We start from the raw sequence: 14,078 nt of genomic DNA, 5'->3' as shown, positions 1-14,078 counted from the left end.
CCGTACCGTATGCATGAAACATACTCAATTATAAACTGCCATACTGCACACTCAAATTTCCATTAATTTTAGGCAAACACGACTTACAAATGATGCCAGACTCCAGAATAGACAGGTTCTGGATTGTAGAGGGTACCACACCATTCGTTTTAATAGGGATTTGGTCGGGACCCAAAATGTATATTATACAGGAAAACCAGTTTGCACAGGGCTGGATTAGACAGGTTTTACTGTAAATACAGCACACAATTCTGGTTATGAATGAATGAATGGAAATCAATGCAGAAGCTCCTCACACATTACAGTTAAAAGAAGTTAAAGAAACAGTGAAAGAACAGGATTTGAAAAGAAAATCTTGAAGTTGTAAAGAGGTCCTCGAGAAATGTATAAAGGAGAGAGCCCTAGCCCTGAACGAATGAACAACGATACTGATCAAGTCCACAAGTAAATGAAAACATATTCCATCTCAAGTGTTTTTAAGTAAATACAAATCTAGATGTAGAACTGTTTCAGTTGCTGTTGATTCACCCCCATGTCTGTTTTTATAGGCTGTGCATGGGAGCTTTTGTGATGTTTGTAAATGGCACTTGTCAAACAGAGTACATACAAGTATTTGAGCTCTTCCTGTACATATCATGGAGGTTTCACCAAATTTTAAATTGTTCCCATTGTAACCCAATGTTGCACTGTGTCCAAATATCAAGTACTCATTTTGAGTTTTAGCATAACTTAATAATTTTCATCACTATTTCCATAGTACACTCCATGGCCCTCTCATTAAATGAGAAATGCTTTTTTAAATGTAATACAGCCAGTATTACGAAAAGGGACCTCCAGATGATTCTTTTGGGTTTTGACCAATGCTGAACTTTGCAACACAGCTTAAAATACTTTAATTGTTTGCGAAAGCCAAATATGGTTTGAAATGAAGCTGCTAATATATTCACTGCAGCCCTGTCTCTGCTTTACTGTGCAGCAGCTGACACCCAGCAGGCAAGCTGAAGGGGTTCAGCCCTCTGTAATCCTACCTGGACCCTGCAGGTAACTCTGACTAATTCCAGGGATCCATTCTGTCTGCTTCTTTCACAGATTATATAAATCAAAGCTGATTTTTGTGGAAAAAGTTTCCTGCAGCAAAACTAATGCAATCAAGCTGGTCAAGCTTTTTCTTTTCCAATGTGGGAAGCCTGGGGTTCTGTTGTTGACATGAAATGGTGCCTTAAGTTTGATTTATTAATAAAAAGGTGAAATCCCAGTTTCAAAACAAAATTTAGCTACCAGACAATATTCACTATTAATGCATTAGATTGTGGTTTTAATGATGATCATCTTACCATCTATCCTTTATGAAAATATACTTTAAAACAAAAACAATATTATTATCCGAGAATCATCTAATTTCTTGAAGTGTAGATTCTTGTGGAATTTGATCAAAAGAAAGAGTTCTAAATACAACCAAATGCAAAACAGTGTACTGCCATCAAAGAACTGAACCTCAATGTCAACATTGCTGGGGGATGTTAAATAAACAAACATAACTGCTGCTTCTTTAATCTAAATCAAAGATTAACCCCATTCAGAGAAATGTAATGAATCTCTCACTGCCTCCACTCTGTAGATAAAGACTGGTTCTGACCTATAGACTTCAGGCACCAACATTTGACTTTCAGGTATGCAAAGCTTAAAATCAAGTTCTTCATACCAGAATCCTGATTGTGATATCCCACAAAACCACACCAAGTAAACATAATCACCATTAAAGAAAAGCAACAAAGAGTTGTCACACTGAACAAATCACGCTTTCCTTTTTAAAACAGATGGTCTTACAATTAGAAAAAGCTATTTGAATTGGTAAATTTGTACCAAACACAGGGTTCAATAAACCCTTTATTTCCATCGCCACAGGGAACGTTTGTATACAATACTTTAAGAAAATTATAATGATAATAATAATATTCCTTTGAGGGTTATAAATATCACTTTCACCAAAAACCCAAGATGCAATTATAAAAACATTTGAAATCTGGACGTCACTTTGATCTTTAGTTTTTTACCGCTACTCTGAGGCACATGCAGACTTACAATCTTACATGGGCCATGCAACAACTATAAACAACTAGGATGTAAACAATAAATAACTAGGCTACTACTGTCCTGCTTTTTAAAAACTAATATCAAAATATATTGTGACAGGGTAGCCGATGTGTTGACGTCAGGCCAGAATGCAGGAAGCAGCAGAGGCAGGCAGGACTACGGGGCAAAACATGCTGCGGTCCGTTTATTTAAATAACAAAAAACTAAATAAAATACTTAAATAGAAAACACTGCTCGCAGAGCAACGGTTTTAAATTAAACAAATCTCGAACACAAAAACACAGGTCAGGCAGGGCAATCTATTTCATTGACCCTGTATTTAGTTTTGTTTTAATTTTCCTCGCTCTCTCCTCTAGAACACCCACCCAGAGTGCACAGAGCTGCAAGTCTTTATGCAGGTGACCATCTCCTGATTAGCAACAAATTATTATTTTTTTATTTTTTTAATTTCTCCTGGCAGAGGACGAGCTACCAACCTAGCCTCTGCCAGAACACGTTTAAATAAAAACAAAACAACAAACCAACACGGCTACTCCGTCATACATACAATAAATAAAATCATAAGACAAACATGACACAGGGGCGGAGGGGGAGAGCTTGTTCTAAAAATATATAAATAAAGGTACAGGGCTCTTCGCCCTGTTACACACACACACACATTATTTATTTTATATATATATATATATATATATTATATATATATATATATATATATATATATATATATATATATATATATATATATATATATATATATATATACATACACACACACACACACACACACACACACATATACACACACACACACACATACAGGCTCTCAAAAGTATTCACCCCCCTTGGACTTTTCCACATTTTATTGTGTTACAACATGGAATCAATTTAAATTAGGAGTTTTTGCCACTGATCAACTCAAAAAAAGTCCATAATGTCAAAGTAAAACATAAAATCTACAAACTGTTCGAAATTAATTTCAAATATAAAACAGAAAATAATTGATTGTGTAAGTATTCACCCCCTTTGCTACGACACCCCTAAATAATCTCTGGTGCAACCAATTGTCTTTAGAAGTCACATAATTAGTTAAATGGAGTCCACCTGTGTGCAATTAAGGTGTTTCACAGAAGATCAAGTTAAATACACCTGTCTCTAGGAGGTCCCACAGTTGGTTAGTACATTTCCTAACAAAAACAACATCATGAAGACGAAGAAACATTCAAAGAATAAGGATCTTCAAAAGCACCAATCAGGGGTAGGATATAAGAACATTTCCAAAGCATTGAATATCCCCCGGAGCACAGTAAAGTCCAGTATTAAGAAATGGATCCGGGAGAGAAGGGCACTAGTCAGGGTGGCCACCAAGAGGCCTATGGCAACTCGAAAGGAGTTATAGTCTTCCACGGCTGAGCTGGGAGACACTGTGCATATGACAAAACAATAGCCCGGGTGCTTCACAAAACTGGTCTTTATGGGAGAGTTGCAAAAAGAAAGCCATTGTTGAAAAAAAAAAACTTGCATCAAACCTCGGCTAGAGTTTGCCAGAAGGCATGTGGGAGACTGAGACTAAGTGGAAGTTTCTATGGTGCATTGAGGCCAAAATAGAGCTTTTTGGCCTCAACTCTAAGCGCTGTTTGGCACAAGCCTAACACCGCACATCATCCTGAGAACACAATCCCTACCGTGAAGCATGGTGGTGGCAGCATCAAAGCTCATGAAGATAAAGGGCAAAATGGATGCAGCAAAATACAGAGAAATCCTGGAGAAAAACCTGGGACATGGAAGATTCATCTTCCAGCAGGACAAAGACCCCAAACATACAGCCAAAGCCACACTGGAGTGGCTTAAAAACAAAAAGGTCAATGTCCTGGAGTGGCCCATTCAAAGCCTGGACCTCAATCCAATTGAATATGTGGAAAGAGTTGCCTATCTGCTAGTGTTTTCAAGTTACCCAATTTCCAGTTAGTTGATGTACAGTATTTGCATGGTCTCAAATTAAATCCTGGCTGCAGAAGGCTGTGGTCTCCTCTTTAATAACCAGCGCTCAGGGCTACGGAGAGAAAGAGCGTGCAGACATGATCCGGAACAGAGCCCATTGCTGCTACATGATTTCAGCTTATTAGTTTGATTTACAGAAGAAGATGATGATCCTGTCAGCACAGAACACTGCTTATGTTTTTGTAAAGTGAATTTCTATTTGGATAATGGGGATTGGGTATGGAAACAGTTATGCTAGGGCATGCTGTTCAGCACAAGCTCCTTTTAAAACTCCATTAACCCATTTTGCAATTGTTAATAGCAACTTTCTGTTTCACAAAGAACATGTAGTTTGAAATAACTTAAATATATAGCTACCTGCTTGTGAAAGAGACTCTAGAATGAATAGAGTATGCTGATAAAGATGAACATTTCTATGACACTAATGAGGGTGGGGGCTGTGTGCAAACCAAACCCTCACAGAGTGTCAAGGCAACGATTTCCAGGCCTAAAATACCAAAATAAATCACCCACCATGACCTGAGTACATCAAAACATGGTGCCATCTGTTAATGTGTAACAAGTGCTAGATGCAATTGCATGTGCCTGATTGGGGATGAGATATCCATGACAAGTCAGCAAGTCTAATGTCAATCATAGCACATTTGTTCTTAGAACCATCAGAAATACACTTGGAACATATCGGAATGACACTTAGTTCCAAGAATTCTAAAATCACTATGTCAGATCCAGCATGCTGGCTTTTCTTTGATAGCCTCGACCAGCTTTATAGCTGCTGCTCATAAAAACAAATGGAAACGATCAAATCTTCTGCCACATGTCACACAGGTTTCGTGACGTTGGCTCAAATCAAATACCCTTCTCTAAAATGGGAGTGATTTATTGCAGTATTTTGGGCACTACTCAAATAAAATCTGGGAAAAATCAGAACCTCTAATTATGATACCCATCTGTTATTGACAATTCTGTTTGCATTTGAAGCGGTTTGTGAACTTCATTCCTTAAAATGGAAAATAATGAGCTCTTTCCAAACAATCTGGGCACATGCGAGACCAATAAAACAAATGAAATAACAACAGACATATTGGAATTCCATTTATTTTTACACTAAAATAATTCATGTGTTTTTACTAATGTTTTATGCAGCTTTCAGTGCATTCCATAGACCAGGATATCAGGGTGAAAACCTTGATGATGAGTGATGTACTACCTTTATGAATTCTGTGTCGATGAGATGAGGTTTAAAACTCTAGAGTTTCACATCAAGATGAGCCTGGCTCCTTTGCAGTGTGGTTAAGGTGCTCGGTTATTGGTCTGCGCACAGGCCCGCCCTCTTGCATTGACAACCCAGTTTGTCTACATTTAGAATCTTAACTGGGACAGAAGGCAGGCAAGGTACAGGATACTATAAAAACATGCTAAACCTGGTTATCTAACAATGTTTCCTGATATCTAAACTGCATTAGACATAGCAAGACACTTATGTACAGGCTTCTAGCTATTACTGTGCCAACAAATTAGAACTTTTTAAATTGAATCTAAATCTGTGCTTCTGAATACAGCTTCCTTGTGTGGGTTCAGAACTCTAATGCACGTCTTAAACACATTACAAGCACAGCACCAACATCTGGGAAAATAGTCAAATGCTTTTTTCTATTAAAAGTTATTCCTGGTTTAGATTTAGGTCCAGCACGAATCAATTGGGCACAATCCTGTGCTCTTAAATAATTGTCGGTGGTGATTATCTGCAATATATGAAGACTTTAAAAGAAACAAAAAACAAAAAAACCCCACATATTTAGCTTTTGTGGACTAACATGTCTCATGTTCATTAGTTGCTGGATATGTGTGTAAATATGTCTAAGCCTTTTATTTATTATGTGACTTGAATAACTGCTTGTTGTCCAGAAACAGATTGGCATTTGAATTGTAAGAGGGATATAAGAGAAGAGGTTCTTGCTCTGTATAAACACACTTCAGAACTCTATTTCCTTCACATGTGAAACAATAAGCCAGCTGCTTGCAAATTAGCATGCCCTGCCACAGATGCTTCTACTAGTTACTATTAGATTTGATGCATAGTGCTTCTTGGTTCAGTTTGATAAAATAACTGTGCTAAGAGATATCATGACGTTTTAACTACAGAGTGCTCAGCATCTTTCAACCAATCAGAGCCCACATTTGACCTTCTGTATTCCATGACACCATGAAGAAACCCTATTCATGACAAACATGCTGCTTTCTGTTTTTTACATGCTGTATTCTCCACATCATCGCAGTTCACCTGCAGTTCATCTCAGAATTCTATTCAACTGAAATTCAATCACAATCAGCCAACCACCTTAGGCATTTAACAGTATTATCTTTATCAACCTTTTCCCACTTCAATGAAAAGGAAAATTGACTACATACAGGTTGGTAATGATGAAAAAATAAATAGCTGGATTTTTAAAAACTTGATCATGAAGCAGTTTATAATAGTCATAGGACTGCAAGAGTGTGTGTGTGTGTGTGTGTGTGTATTTGTTACATCGGCCCGTAGTGTAAACAGACCCCGGCTTTGTTTCAGACTCTGCCCATTCACTTCTACCGGTACAGACCCCACTCACACAGACAATCGGTGCGCTATAACCCTGTATTACAAACCAAAGAATCGTGTCTGTGTTTTATTACAAACATAAGGAGTCTGTGGTTGTATTAGAGGACAGTGTTTAACACTGATTGGTTCTTGTATGTGAATTGTAACAGATAACGCTAAGACATCTATTTGCAGCACTGTATCCTGGTTCATGCCACTGAGACAATTTATAACATTACCACTTATAGCATTCTCCCAGTGGCTCATCCCAGCTGCCCTTTGCCCCTCAGTACAGAACTGTTATTCCACATTTGACACTTCATTATGGAAAAAAAGAAAATAAAATTTTAGTCAATGTTTCCAAACCAATGCACTAAAAGCACTTTGGCTCAACTGGACCACCCTTTGCAGCAGGAGCAGAGACCACAAAAATATTTTTTTGTTCCTAAAGAAAAGTATGTTGGATTTGTGGTGGCACGTGAAAAAAACATAGCGGTTGACACAATTCCACAGAATCCCAAAGTTTTGTCAACCAAGTCAAGCCTGGCTTCGAATACAGTGGGCCAGTCACACTCGAATGCAGACTGAACTTCAGACTGCAGGAGCACACTACCAGCTAGGGCAACAAGCATACACCTGCTCGAATTCATTTAAATCTGTACAGAATGGAACACTGGATTTGTATATTCAACTTTGTACTACTCACAGTTTGCTTTAAAATACAATACATATATTTTTAAAATATGTTTAGATTTGTTTCGATTCTGCATGGGTTTTAATTCTGTTGCTCCAACACTGAATTTTTGCCTGGTCTCCCAGTTAAATCCACATTAATATGCTGTGTGTTGGCTTTCTCTTTGTTATGAGAGATCTTGTGCAGTTTGGGCTGAAAACTGGGCAAAAAGATTTCTGTTATAATAAGACTTGATATAAATCATAACAATGAAGATGGTTTTCAGGAACTGCTATTAAACTAAGGGTGATTCATAACTGGAATATCATGGATGATTACTGTGGCAACTACAATACAGATGAATGGTCTGAAATGGAAGAAATAGTGGTAAGCCTAGTACTGTCCTTTTTTTTATCCAATCAAATAGGTGAAGGATACTTTCCTTTGAAAGTTGGTGCAAGTTACAAGGTAAAACTCAAGTAGACAAATCTCCCAGCAAAAGCCCTAATCAGTGTACTGGTTCCAATTACGAGAATGAACAAAATCGCAGAAATAAACATACTTCATCACAGTTTTGTTTTGTAGCCAAAAGTATCCGTTAACATTAACAGCATGTGCTTCGGTAGAGGCCCATTCGGTAATGTGTGCTATGTCATACAGTATCATGAGAGCAACATGCTGAACTTAACTGTAACCCTTTCAGAAAGATTACTCAATATATTGCTCCAGTACTGAAACAGGAAAATAGATTTAAGCAGGGGCATACCACCAGGGCCTTCCAGGTATTCTCTGCTGACCAGACAGCGCCAACTAAAACCGTTGACAGCAGTCTATTTACAGTGCTCGCTTACATGTTGTGAAACATTCTCTAATCTTTTTTTCCTGAAGGGCCTGTGTTGGGATCAACCAATAGATGATCAGCATTTCCTCCGCGGCAGGCCTATCATAAGTGAGCGGAGGCTGGACAAACAGTTGAAGGTATTCTCTGCCTCAGCTCAAGGTCTTGAGAAAGTTTAACCAATGGGAAAGTCAAAGATCAGCCATTTTTTGCAGCTGTCCAATCATTAGCGAGCAGAGGTGGGAGAAAAATAGGATAATTTTCCCACGGTATTGCTTATTAGAGACCGTTATTAAAAATGATATTGAGGACTTCGAAGTAATATTTTGAATTACTTTAAAAGTTTTATTTTATTTTTTTAAATGTCAAAATTTAGTTATGAATCGATTTTCAACTTTCTTCGAAAAATTGGGAGGTATACCACAAAAACCCCAACTGACACAGAAAGGGAAGGGATATACTCGCCACTTCCAACATTCAAATTATGAAAGGTATCCATGGCTTACCGTTAGCTGTCAATTAAAAAAATGACACTGCTTTTGTTCAGTACAGAAAAGATGACATGGAACAGCACTGGTTACAGTTAAGACGGTCCAGTGCCATCTCTGAACCACCTCGCGAGGTGCTTCAGGAGACGGCATAAAATAGGACAGCTCTGAGATGACACAGGTAATTCACACAGACCAAAATGCCACATCAGTGCTGGTTCTGAGCCATCATAACTTGTCTGTGTGAAAGGGGTACAGGATGTCTGCCCCAGCAGATTTTGTCATGGCACGCCACTAGATTTAGGCATACCTGACTGGTGTGCTGTGGTGTTAGTTCTCTTTCATTCACCCTGTATCAATCTGGTGTGTTGAACGAGCTGACTCACTTTCATGCATTGCTGGTGCTGCATGATAACGACATCGTCAATTAGCAATATTTGGCAAAAAAATTTGTACAATAAGTACGATTATCATGTTAACTCACATTAGTTGCGAGTTACTTTGAGTACAATAAATAATCAAGCATAATCAAGTTGTGTAATATCACGCTAATCACTTACTGATCCAACCTTATGCTTTGCTTGCACACTAAATAAAGAAAAAAAAACAGGTTTGCCAAGCAAGCAGGTCAAAATGCGATACAGACTATTTAATGTAAAACTTCACAGACAGAGCTGTGCTTGACAAAGTTTACACAACTGTAAACTCTGCTGCCAAGTCCTGGTATTAAATAGTGCACATGCTCTTGTGATCATACAAAGACAAGTCAGTTACTGGAGACAGCTGTACTCTATTACAAATAAACTCACAAAAGATCAAGCATTTCCATTGGAAACACTCAAATGTATCTCCAACTACTTAGGCTACCCATCACTTTCTATTACTCAAAGTCTGAGATTCATAGAAAATAATATTTATATATAAAGTTTTGTTAGCTGTTTGTTAGCAGTGATATTGCTGCATTATTGCTTCCTGCAAGGATGTAATTTTGTTTAAGAACATAAGAACGTTTACAAATGAGAGGAGGCCATTCGGCCCATCTTGCTCGTTTGGTTGTTAGTAGCTTATTGATCCCAAAATCTCATCAAGCAGCTTCTTGAAGGATCCCAGGGTGTCAGCTTCAACAACATTACTGGGGAGTTGATTCCAGACCCTCACAATCCTCTGTGTAAAAAAGTGCCTCCTATTTTCTGTTCTGAATGCCCCTTTGTCTAATCTCCATTTGTGACCCCTGGTCCTTGTTTCTTTTCTCAGGCTGAAAAAGTCCCTTGGGTCGACACTGTCAAAACCTTTTAGAATTTAGAATGCTTGAATTAGGTCGCCACGTAGTCTTCTTTGTTCAAGACTGAACAGATTCAATTCTTTTAGCCTGTCTGCATATGACATGCCTTTTAAGCTCGGAATAATTCTGGTCGTTCTTCCTTGCTTATAAAATTTGGAATGCAGGTATACAATCATTCTCTGGTCACTGGGCCTTAACATGTTAAAGAATGTCAAGAGAGTTCATTTTTAGAGCAGATATGTTTCAAGTTAAAGAACGTTTGATAATTTATTCCTTTACAGATTTCAAAAACCTTGCAGCAGGACCCGCTGATACAGTAACTCTGAGGAAATCTATACTCAATTGTCCAAGGGGATATTTTAAAAGTCGATGGCATAAACCTCAGGAAAGAAATGCAAGCCTACTCCAGCCGCAAAAGGATCTCACTAGAAACTGTACAAATCACACTTTGACCACTGAATACATTCTGCAGAGCAAGCAGACTTTTAAAATACTGCCACATACTTTGTTATATCCATCACAGTGTGAGGTAGACTGAGCCTTGCCTTGGGTTGAGCCAAAGACAAACTCCCTAACCCACTGCCTCCCTTTGAAACCTCACATGCAACGCATTGTTCTATGTCTAATTCAATAAAGGTTTGTGCTGAAATGATATGCAGCCTTAGAAATCACCCGTCTTTCCATAAAGTCAAGACTGTCAGGGCGGTTTTGGATGTTTAACAGAATAGGCTTTGTAGCGTGCCGTCTGATTAATGGAAACTGATCTGTGATGAGCAGTGGAAACGCACTGCCATCCAAGACCGCCCTTCTGACTCTAAACAGCAGGAGGCAGAGCAACCACTGTCATTCTTGATCTGTCTGTGGGTTAACAGAGCAGGGTTGCCACTTGGGAGAAAGGCTAATATCAGAGATATATATACTGCAGTAGAAATCTCTTTACTGAACTTGGAGTGTCCCCCAACACTAGTCCTGCCATACATGATCCAAAATAATGGGAGAGCATGGGGAAACGACACCTTTAAAACGGAGAGGTAGGTTGGGTATTTAGAATACCTACTTAATCGCTACCGAAGACAGCATCTACATGTCCAATAGTTATAGATTTTTTTTGTCAGGAGCTTTGGTCTTTCCTTAAAGGTCCTGGATTTTGATAATAAAAATAAAGTTATGTGCTGCCTCCACGGTCTCTCTAATCAAATCATTCAGCAACAGGCTGCTGTGCTATTCTGTTAATGGGGTTCTGTTAAACGACTTACATAAAACTCCAAAATAGCTAAAAAATAAGCACAGAAAAATACAACTAATAAAACCTGAAAAACAGAAGCCATAAATATATTACACTTGTCATTAAGGCTACTATTATCATAATACTAGAGCTAGAAATCAATAATGATTCTGTTACACACATTTGCCACTAGAGGGCAAGGCTAACAATATTCTGAAGGCCAGTGCAGATACCGTTCTCTGCTGATCTGAATACTAGAGAAAACTGGGTACCGACAGCAATGCTTAGTGTCTTACTAATTCACACTTACAGATTGTAGATGTCATTTTTCAGGATTGTGTTAACGCCAGCTGTACTGTCCCTGTTTCCTATATGCTCTGTAACATGTTAAGGTCTCACAGGCCCCAGTCTCTTCTGGGTTACATGGAACAATTTCATTACTGCGTCTCCAAGCCCCTTGTTTAACGTTCTGATTGGAATCTGGTAAAGTGTGATGCTGTTGGTTGATAAAGTATGAGTTATAAGTTAAACTGACGCAGATGTGTTGTAGGTTAAACACACACTGAAAACGCCCTGGTGTGCCACACTGCAATAGGAACTCATGCTCCACCCAGCTTGTTTGTTGTTACCGACTGGCTATAGTGATTTCACATGCCATGCAAGACTGTTTATTAAACAGACTGATTTACATTTGTTTTTGAAGTGTATGTTGTGTCATTCTTTTTAACCTCTTCGTGCTCACTGGTGCATCACACAGGATATAACACTTTGCAACCCTGCCATAGCCTATTGACGTCTATTTTAATGATCTAAACAGTGGCAGATCTAAATACCACCACCATTTAACTCTGTGTATGAATCCCGCTGTATTAAGATACACTACGGTTTAGATCAGAAATATGAATCCTTCTGTATTCAGGTACGCCACGGTTCTGAAAAAATTATGAATATAGTAGCTTTTTCTGTAAGTTAATGTAAGTCAGCTGTTGGTGGTATGCTGCAATTTTTTTCTAGTCAATCATTACTAGGATACAGTGGCTCTCAAAAGTATTCACCCCCTTGGACTTTTCCACATTTTACTGTGATACAAAATGGAATCAAAATGGCTTTAATTAGGGGTTTTTGCCACTGATCAACAAAAAAGTCCATAATGTCAAAATCAAAAATAAAATCTACAAATTGTTCTAAATTAAATTACAAATATAAAACAGAAAATCATTGATTGCATAAGTATTCATCCCCTTTGCTATGACACACCTAAATAAGCTCTGATGCAATCAATTGTCTTTAGAAGTCACATCATTAGTTAAATGGAGTCCATCTGTGTGTAATTAATATGTTTCACATGATTTCAGGTTAAATACACTTGTCTCTAGGAGGTCCCACAGTTGGTTAGTACATTTCCTAACAAAAACGACATCATGACGACAAAGGAACATTCAAAGCAAATCCGGAATAAGGTTCTTCAAAAGCATCAATCAGGGGTAGGATACAAAATCATTTCCAAGGCATTGAATATCCCCCAGAGCACAGTAGAGTCCATTATTAAGAAATGGAGAGAATATGGCACAACTGTGAATCTGTCTAGAACAGGCCGTCCTAAAAAATGAGGATCCGGGTGGGAAAGGCATTAGGTCAGAGAGGCCACCAAGAGGCCTACAGAAACTCTAAAGGAGTTACAGTCTTCCACGGCTGAGCTGGGAGACACTGTGCATATGGCATGGGTGCTTCACAAAACTGGCCTTTATGGGAGAGTGGCAAAAAGAAAGTCATTGTTAGGGAAAAAAAAAAAACAAAACAAAAAAAAAAACACACACCTCACATCAAATCTCAGCTAGAGTTTGCCAGAAGGCATGTGGGAGACTCTGAGACTAAGTGGAAGAAGATTCTATGGTTGGATGGGACCAAAATAGAGCTTTTTGGCCTCAATGCTAACCGCTATGTTTGGCGCAAGCCTAACACCACACATTCTGAGAATGCCATCCCTACCATGAAGCATGGTGGTGGCAGCATCAGCTATGGGGATGCTTCTCTGCGTCAGGGCCTGGAAAGCTTGTGAAGATAGAGGGCAAAATGAATGCAGCAAAGTACAGAGCAATTTTGCAAAGAATGGGCAAAAATTGCAGTGTCCAGATGTGCAAAGCTGGTAGAGACTTATCCGAATAGATTCATGGCTGTAATTGCTGCCAAAGATGCCTATTGACTCAAGGGGGTGAATACTTATGCAAATCAATTATTTTCTGTTTTGTATTTGCAATTAATTTAGAACAATTTGTAGATTGTATTTTTCAATTTTACATTATGGACTTTTTGTGTTGATCAGTGGCAAAAAACTCCTAATTAAATCCATTTTGATTCCATGTTGTAACACAATAAAATGTGGAAAAGTCCAAGGGGGGGGGGTGAATACTTTTGAGAGCCACTGTATTATCTATGGAATATTAGGTATAAAATATTTAGTAAAATTGACAGATTTCTATTGAAAGGAACAGCTTTAGAACATTACACAGCTGTGCTATGCAACAGACTGACAGATGCCAGGGGAGACCTCACTACTACAGCAGCTCTGCATCCAGGGGAGACTTCCCTACTACAGCAGCTCTGCATCCAGCACTGCAGCACAGGCCAGATGAAACTTTCCTTCTACCCCTACTACGCTCTGGCAGCTGTGCAAGCAGCCTGTTGAAAAGTGCAGTGTTACTGTGCAGGGAAACACTCAGGAACAGTTTCAGTTTGGTGCAGAACCAAATTATATTTATTTAAGAACAAAAAAAAAAAACCCTAACTTTTTATTTATTTATTTATTTTTTTTAAAGAAAAGGTTAGGCACAAGCAAACAAAAAAACAAAAAACTAAATTTACATTCAAATCGAATTCACCTGAAGCAGGTGATATACTCTGC

At 38.4% G+C, this 14,078-nt stretch overlaps 1 protein-coding gene across 11 annotated transcripts in view; it reads right to left on the bottom strand.

The window, feature by feature from the left end:
• LOC121324552 (collagen alpha-1(XXIII) chain-like) overlaps positions 1–14,078 on the bottom strand; it is a 228,763-nt gene that overhangs the window by 49,358 nt on the left and 165,327 nt on the right. The gene's annotated exons all lie outside the window — the stretch shown is intronic.

This window comes from Polyodon spathula, chromosome 12, assembly GCF_017654505.1.
Source record: "Polyodon spathula isolate WHYD16114869_AA chromosome 12, ASM1765450v1, whole genome shotgun sequence".
Lineage (NCBI taxonomy): Eukaryota > Metazoa > Chordata > Actinopteri > Acipenseriformes > Polyodontidae > Polyodon > Polyodon spathula.
This window is presented reverse-complemented; position numbering and strand designations above follow the sequence as displayed.